Source organism: Salvelinus sp. IW2-2015, linkage group LG6.2, assembly GCF_002910315.2.
Source record: "Salvelinus sp. IW2-2015 linkage group LG6.2, ASM291031v2, whole genome shotgun sequence".
Classification (NCBI taxonomy): Eukaryota; Metazoa; Chordata; class Actinopteri; order Salmoniformes; family Salmonidae; genus Salvelinus; species Salvelinus sp. IW2-2015.
This window is the reverse complement of record NC_036846.1, coordinates 19,813,419-19,821,778: the sequence shown is the minus strand read 5'-3', so window position 1 is coordinate 19,821,778 and position 8,360 is coordinate 19,813,419. Positions and strand designations below refer to the sequence as shown.

At 48.4% G+C, this 8,360-nt stretch overlaps 1 long non-coding RNA gene and 1 pseudogene across 1 annotated transcript; both read left to right on the top strand.

Annotated features, from left to right (window-relative positions):
* LOC111965523 (girdin-like) overlaps positions 1–6,942 on the top strand; it is a 25,799-nt pseudogene extending 18,857 nt beyond the window's left edge.
* Positions 1,289–2,416, top strand: LOC139027979 (uncharacterized). The gene is made up of 3 exons (XR_011480106.1): positions 1,289–1,449; positions 1,652–1,983; positions 2,319–2,416. It is a non-coding gene; the product is annotated as an uncharacterized lncRNA (long non-coding RNA).
* Positions 6,943–8,360: the final 1,418 nt, after the last annotated feature.

The window sequence follows — 8,360 nt, the reverse complement described above, 5'->3', positions numbered from 1 at the left end:
TGGCCTCTGAGCTCCAGCAGGCCCGAGGAGGCTGACAAGCAGGTGTCTGTACCCAGGATCTGCGCTCCAAGCTGGGAGCAGAGCGGAAAAAGCCTGAGGCTGAGCAGGACTGGTGCTACTGGAGCCGAGGCCAGAGACGAGGAAGGCACTACAGAGCAGCCTGCGGAGGCTAGGAGACATAGAGTATGAACCAATCACGATCCGAAAATCATATACTCTGCCAGTAGTTTCATGTACCAGACTCATAGGTCTTTCTTCCTTCACATTGCAGCTGTCGTAGACAGTTACTTAATCCTTGTCCATCCATCCATCTGTCCGTCCATCCAGTCTTCCCATAGAGTACCATCGTCTGTCTTTAATCTTAGTCTTCCTAGTCCTCCTTACTGTAGTCTGTCTGTCAGATGGTCCGTCCCTCTGTCCCTTCCACATCATTCCCTCTGTGTGTGTTAGGTGCTGCAGGCGGAGCGCCTGCAGATGAGGAGGAGCTATGTCGTCTGCGGAGCCAGGCTGAGCTGCAGCGGATGCAGGCCTCGGTCATCGCTACTCTGGAGGGGGAGCGAGCCACGCTGGAGAGAGAGAGAGAGACCCTCCGTAGCTCTGTGACACCCTACGCACTGCCCAACGCAAGGTGCCACTGCTGCAAACACACACACTATGCCTACAAACACACACAAAATTACTACCAACAGAAAGATCAGGACTAGATTACACAATGTCACTGAATACTGTGATCCTGAACGCTACCTTGTTTGCCAGGGTGACCAATTGGAGCTGATACCCAAGCCCTGAGGGCGGAGCTAGAGCGCCAGGGGAGGAGTCTAGAATCCTCACGGCGCAATGAGGAAGAGCTAGAGGCGAGCTTCGCGAGGTAGCACTAGAGGTGGAGTCTCTGACCCGGGCGGACCAGGCTCTGCTGGAGGCCTTGCGATTGGAGCAGGAGAAGGAGCGTGTCAGGGAGAGCTGGACAGCCAACGAAAGAGCAGAGCGAAGGGAGAGGGAGCGGCCAGGCTGAGCAGCAGCTACAGAGTACAGCATCAGCCCTGGAACACAGCAACCAGAGGCCTGAGTCTGGAACAGAACACAGGTATACACAAACACCGTGGACTGCACGCACGCACGACACACACCACACACACACACACACACAACAAACACACCACAACACACACACACACACACACACACACAATTCATTTAAAATAGAGGTAGCAGAACAGTCCCTCCATGTACATAGTTGTTTCTGTACTATTACATATTATGGGTCTGACCTAGTTGATCTCTCTGTCTGTAGGCATGTGTGTCAGGAGCTTGTCTCAATCCAAGGAGCTCTGTGCTCACTACAAGGACCTGGAGCAGGAGCTCGGTACTCGGCTACAGGGTCTGAGAAGGAGAGCCAGGAGCTTAAAGAGCTGAACACAGAAGCCCAGGAAAATCAGATCTCTGAATCAGGTGTGTGTGTGTTGTGTGTGTGTGTGTGTGTGTGTGTGTGTGTGTTGTTGTGTGTGTGTGTGTGTGTGTGTGTGTGTGTGGTGTGTGTGGGTGTGTGTGTGGTGTGGTGTGGTGGGGTGGTGGGTGGGTGGCTGGGGTGTGGTGTGTGTGTGTGGGTACCTTGAGCCTAGAAATATGTTTTCATCCTCTCCTTTTCCCACAGGAGCTAGCCAATGAGAAGGTGCAGTCTCAAAAACTGTCCAATGAGGCTGCACTGCTGAAGCAGGAGTTGGAGAGGGCAGAGGCTGAACTGAAGACAGTTACCGCTGACCTTCTTTCAGAGAAGCGGGAGAGAGATGCCGTTCCTGCTAATTTCCCACCAGAAAGCCCTGCTAACACACAGCAGGCTACATCCTCAGACACACTCACATAGAGCACCCAGAGGCTAAAGATGCCCAATCAAAGGAGGGCCATGACCTCCCTACGACCCCAAAAGCTAGAGTAGAGAAGATGGACTGGTCTCTGAGTGAACGACTGATAGACCTGGAGAGAGAGGTGTGTGTTCACCTGTCGTTATTATTTGATTTGTTGATATTTGCTGTGCCATATCATATGCCTAGATAACAGAAGCTAGCTACAGAGGACCGCACCCTGTCCCCCAGTGTACGTCTCTAGGAAGAATATTCTGCTTATACCCTAATCATATTTGTAATCAACTCTTTGTAATCAACTCACCTCCCTCTCAGAATGCAGTGGTGGATGCGGAGCGGGAGTGGTGTGTCGTGTGTGTGTCACCTCTCAGATTTCAATCTGCTGATATATGCTGTGACAACTAGTCATGTGATTGTCAACTTTCTCTAGTCAAATCATCTCTTTCTACCTCCCCTCAGAATGCAGCGTGGGTGCGGAGCGGGAGGTGTTGCTTCCCAGCTGTCTCAGTCCCAGTCAGCCGTAGCCACCTGAGGGAGCAGATAGACACCCTGCAAAATCACTCTATCACCTGCAGGAGACCTGCACCAAGCTGCAGGCACTCAACACTCAGCTACAGTATCATACAGCTACATGTTGTTATATAGTTATTATACTGAAAGTGTTACCTCTCGCCACTTCAGAGACGGTAGTACTGTCACCTGTGTCAGAGTCACAGTGTTTGGTTTCCAACACCCCCCCCCCCCCTCCCCTTCCCCTCTCCCAGGTGGACCAGGCGGCCCTGAGCTTCCAGCATGCAGCAGTGTTGGCGAGGTGCAACGAGAGCGAGGCCAGGTGTGCTGCTCTGGAGGCGGAGTCTAAGGTGTGGGCCAGGGAGCATGAGGAGTCATTGGCCAGGACGGAGGGGCTGAGGAGGGACCAGGAGCGAATGACAATGTTGCAGCAGAGACAGGAGGCGGAGCTAGAGGAGCTGCGGATAGACACTCTGACCTGAGGAGCAACAACCGTAACCTGGAGACACATACAGGGAGCTGAGGGGAAGGTAGGGAGTCGGAGGAAGTAGGGAGTCGGAGGGAGGGAGGAGGTAGGAGCCGGTAGGGAGCCGGAGGAAGGTAGGAGTCGGAGGAAGGTAGGAGTCGGAGGAAGTAGGGAGTCGGAGGAAGGTAGGAGCCGAGGGCGGTAGGGAGCCGGAGGGAAAGAGGGAGTCGAGGGAAGGTAGGAGTCGGAGGAAGTAGGAGCCGGAGGGAAGGAGGAGCCGGAGGGAAGTAGGAGCCGATAGGAGCGCGGAGGGAAGGTAGGGAGCCAGTAGGGAGCTGGAGGGAAGGTAGGGAGCCGGAGGGAAGGTAGGGAGCTAGAAGGAAGGTAGTGATCACCAAGTAACACTTTATTAAAGAAGTATACATAAGGCATTCGTAACTTTATGAAACCAGTCTGATTGTAATTTCATATGCCATTGAATACACTGTAAACTGACTTGTGAGAAAAACCCTGATAAAATAACGTTTATGAAATTAGTCATGACACCTTAATGAGTGTTTAAGTATAAGTCATAGCAATGTTCATAACACCTTCATGTTCTCCAGGTATCAGGAGCTCCTGGCCTCAAATCCCATCTGGAGGAGAAAGAAACAGAGATGAAGATGGAAAGAGAGAAGATGGGGAGAGGTACAGAAGAAAGCGAGAGAGAAAGAGAACTAGAGAGACTGAAAGAGGATTATGAGAGGTAAAAAAAAACCCTCTCAGTCAAACAACTAACTGCTCCGTCATCACTTATTCTCTTCAACTTATTTCATGTAATATAACTTCTTGTTCTATTCAGTTCATTCCTGATCTATTCAGTTCATCCCTGATCTATTCAGTTCATCCTGATCTATTCAGTTTCATCCCTGATCTATTCAGTTCATTCCTGATCTATTCAGTTTGTCCTTGTTCTATTCATTTCATCCCTGATCTATTCAGTTTGTCCTTATTCTATTCAGTTCATCCCTGATCTCTTCAGTTCATCCCTGATCTTCAGTTCATCCCTGATCATTCAGTTCATCCTGTCTTATCTCTATTCATCTGTCATTATCATCCCTGATCTATTCAGTTTATCCCTGATCTATTTAGTTAATTCCTATCTATTCAGTTAATTCCTGATCTATTCAGTTCATCCCTATCTATTCAGCTCATCCTGATCTATGCAGTTCGTTCCTGATCTATTGATTATATTTCTGATCTATTTAGTTTGTCCTGTTCTATTCATGTCATCCCTGATCTATTCAGTTAATTCCTGATCTATTCAGTTCATCCCTGATCTATTCAGTTCATCCTGATCTATTCAGCTCATCCCTGATCTATGCAGTTCGTTCCTGATCTATTGATTATATTTCTGATCTATTTAGTTTGTCCTTGTTCTATTATGTCATCCTGATCTATTCAGTTCATTCCTGATCATTCAGTTCATTCCTATTATCCGGTTTGTCCTTATTCTACTCAGTTCATCCCTGATCTATTCAGTCTGATACCAAGCAGTTGGTTGTTTGACTGACAAATAGCCTGAGTTGCTGCTTCACTGTCTTATTTTGTCAAGTAATTCCTTGGTTTTCTGTCTCTGTCTGTCGGTCTGTCTGATCTGATACTATCTGGTTGTGTTGTGATGTATGTTGTTCTGTTCTCCCAGGCTGCAGGGCGTGCAGAGGGAGTCAGCTCAGGTACAGAGTGAGCTGCTGGCTCAGGGCTCGATGCTGCGGGGTGAGCTGAGTGCTGCACAGCTGGAGAGGACCAGGCTGGAGGGAGAGATCAGCTCTCTGAGGGAGAACAACCAGAGACTGGAGCTCAGCACTGACCGCCTCACCAACCAGTACCAGGTCAGGAGGAAGGCAGGGTCTCACTCACACACACGTTGGTTTTACTATCCAAYTTGGGACCAAAAAAGTATATTTTCCCTTACCCTAAAACTAAACCTAACCCTAATTGTACCCTAAACCCTGAGCACAAAATAGCATTGTTGCTTTTAGGGACCGGCGAAATGTCCACACTTGTCAAATTGTCCTTGTTTTACTATCCTTGTGATGACTTTTGGAACACAAAAGTATATTTAAGTTAGACCTTGTTTACTAGAAATAATTCTGAAACCTGTGTGTGTGTAGCTGCTGACCCAGCTGAAGGGGAACATGGAGGAGGAGAACCGTCACCTGTTGGAGCAGAACCAGAGTCTGACCAATCACAACAGAGACCTGATGGAGCAGAGCCTGGAGCGCAAGGACCAGCACCACTCACAGCAGAGAGAGTACCAGTCAGTACACACACACACACAGCAGAGAGAGTACCAGTCAGTACACACACACACACACACACACACACACAGCAGAGAGTACCAGTCAGTACACACACACACAAATGTAAATATTATTCTATTTTCGCCTAACTTCTCATCTCTCTTCAACTCTCTTCTTTCCCCTCTCCTCCCTCTCTCCAGGGAGAAGATGGGTGAGCTGCGTAGAGAGAAACAGAAGCTGGTGGAGAAGATCATGGACCAGTACAGAGTCCTGGACCCCAGCATGCCTACACCCAGCAAGGCCAAGTAAAGACACACACACAACACACACACACACACACACACACACACACACACACACACACACACACACACACCACACCACACACACACACACACACACACAACACACAACAACACACACACACACACACAACAGGTTGTCCATTGAGTCAATGATGTGCCGTTAAGATTGGGGCTGTGGAGGCTGATGCCCCTCTGTAAAGATGCTGTCATGGACAGGTGAACTTGTCGAGAGAGGTTCCAGCGTTTCTTCTGGACTCCTGCAATTCGTTTGGATGCAGACACAGATCAAGGCCAAATCCCTCTTTTTGTCGTCGTCCCCTCCAACCACTCTCTCCATCTCCCTCACTTTTTATTGATCACTCCCTCACTATGTCTCCTTCCTTTCCTCCCTTCCTCCTCCATCCCTCTGTAGGAAGTCCAACTGGATAGCAGACAGGATGAAGAAGCTGATTAAGCCTAAAGGAGGAGGAGTAGGGAGAGAGGGACGTGCTCTGTTCTACGCTGTTGGCAGTATAGAGAACCTGGCTGACAGTGCAGACTACCCACCAGACACACAGACTGCTGCTGGTTCTGGTGAGACTATACAACAGACAGACAGACAGACAAACAACTCGTGAGAGACCACAGACACTATTATAACAAATCACATTCAAATCCCTACATGAGTCATTTGTACTGATACTACTGCTCATATGTCTCTCTCTCTCCCTCACTGTCCCTCTGTTTATCTCCGTTACATCTTTCCCATCTGTTCTCTTTCTTCTCTCCTCCAGAACCCCGCAGTGCCCCGTCTCCCCCTCCCCCTGCGACATGCCCCCTCCCTGGGTGACTCTGACCAGGCGGGAGGCTGTGTGGGCTGCCGCTGCGTTCAAGTTTGCGGGGCCGTCGAAAGCTGGGCTCCCATCGAAAGCTGGGCTCCCAGTCCTTCAGTCCCGGAGACCAGAAGACTTCGCCCCTCCACGTCTCCAATCTGCAGACAGAGTGATTGGGAAAGAGAGGCAGCCCTACAGACACACCCAAAACCACACCCATGACCTCAGCCAACAACAGCCAGGAGAATGTGATGGAGGAGGGAGGAAGAGGTGAGGAGGATAGAGGTGAGTTGGATGAAGAGGGAGGGAGTGGGGGGAAACGGGGAGAGGTGAGAAGGTATAACAAGGGAGGGAGGTAGTGGGAGGAAATGGGGGAGAGAGGTAAGGAGGGATCAGAGGAAGGAGTGGGGGAGTGGATGGAGAGGCGAAGATGCAGAGGTGGCTATAGGGGAGAGGTGGAGGGAGGACGGAGGGAGGGGTTAGACATGAGCTGGCACTGATGTCCCTGACAACCTGACAAATTGAAGTGAAGTGACTGGTTTTGACAGGACCTCTGTGTGTGTTTGGTTTAGCCGTGAGTGGGGACAACATTGAAGGACATCTCAACTCAGACCCCTGCTGTCAGTCCAGTAAGGATAAACCGGCAAACTAAAAGAGAATGTCTGCCTTTCTGCTTCAACTGGAATGATGATCTTTGCACACATCCGACCTCTGCATACACATCTGATCTAAATCCAGATAGGGACTCAAATTAAAAGTGTCAAAGCAAATGTTTTGTCTGATTTTTGTAAAAGGTGCCAGAAAATACAGTATTCCGATTCCATAGACTGTAAACGAAATGTTTTTCTACCAGCTAGTACTGTATTTGTATATATCATTGAAGAGATGTCTCTGTTCTTCTGGGGTGATAAGCAGCAGTTTCTCCTCTGTGGCCAATAGGTGTCAGTGTAGAGCTAGTTAGACACCAATACAGATCAGATGCGGGAGAATCTTTTAAATGAGAAACATGGCCTGTAGGTCCATCACGAATGTAGGGCCTCTCTGGTTCCCTGCATCCCACACCAAGGGAGCAACACATCAGCATTTCAGCTGGGGAGGGTGGGGGGATGGAGGGATTAAAGGGAGCGAAGACTGACACTAAAGGATAAAAGCAGAGAGAGAGGCTCTCCACCGAAGCCCCGGTGAATTACGATTCAGAAAAAGACAAATGGAAGGCTAATACAATTCATGAATTATGTAGTTGTCATGGCAACATTAATCAAAATGAGGCCCCAGCCTCTGAACATTTTGTTTATGAAATTGAGATGCATCCAGCGTGAGTGAGTGTGAGTGTGGAGGATGATATTGGGCCTGCCACTCAGTCAGACATCTCCATCTGACACCTGCAAACAGACAGCAACCACAAGGTGAAAAAAGCAGTGAAATAAAAACCCAGAACAAAGACAATGAAACTCCTTCTCATTCCTTACATTCAATAAAACTAAATGCATTGTACATCTGTGCCAGTTGTCATTAACATGTACGTTTGAAGAGTAGGGGTGTAAAAAAGAGACATTTGTGATTCCTTTCAGCCAATAGACTAGAATAAAAGTCAAATGACATATACAGAACACAGCCCAGTGTTCATCTTAGCTTGTCAGTATGTGTCTGTAGTGGTGGTTCAATACAGGGCCTTCAGAAAGTATTCACACCCCTTGACTTTTTCCACATTTTGTTGTGTTACAGCATGAAMTTGAGATMTTGTGTCACTGGCCTATAAAAGATACCCCATAATGTCAGTGGAAATATGTTTGTTTGGGACAAATCCAACACAACACATCACTGAGTACTACTCTTCATATTTTCAAGCARGGTGGTGGCTGCATCATGTTARGGGTATGCTTGTCATTGGCAAGGACATGGGAMTTTTTCAGAATAAAAATAAATGGAATAGAGCTAAGCACAGGCAAAATCCTAGAGGACAATCTGGTTCAGTCTGGTTTCCAACAGACACTGGGAGACAAATTCACCTTTCAGCAGGACAATAGACACTAGTTTTCTTACCAAGACAACATTGAATGTTCCTGAGTGGCCTAGTTACAGTTTGGACTTAAAATCGGCCTGAAAATGTCTGTCTAGCAATGACC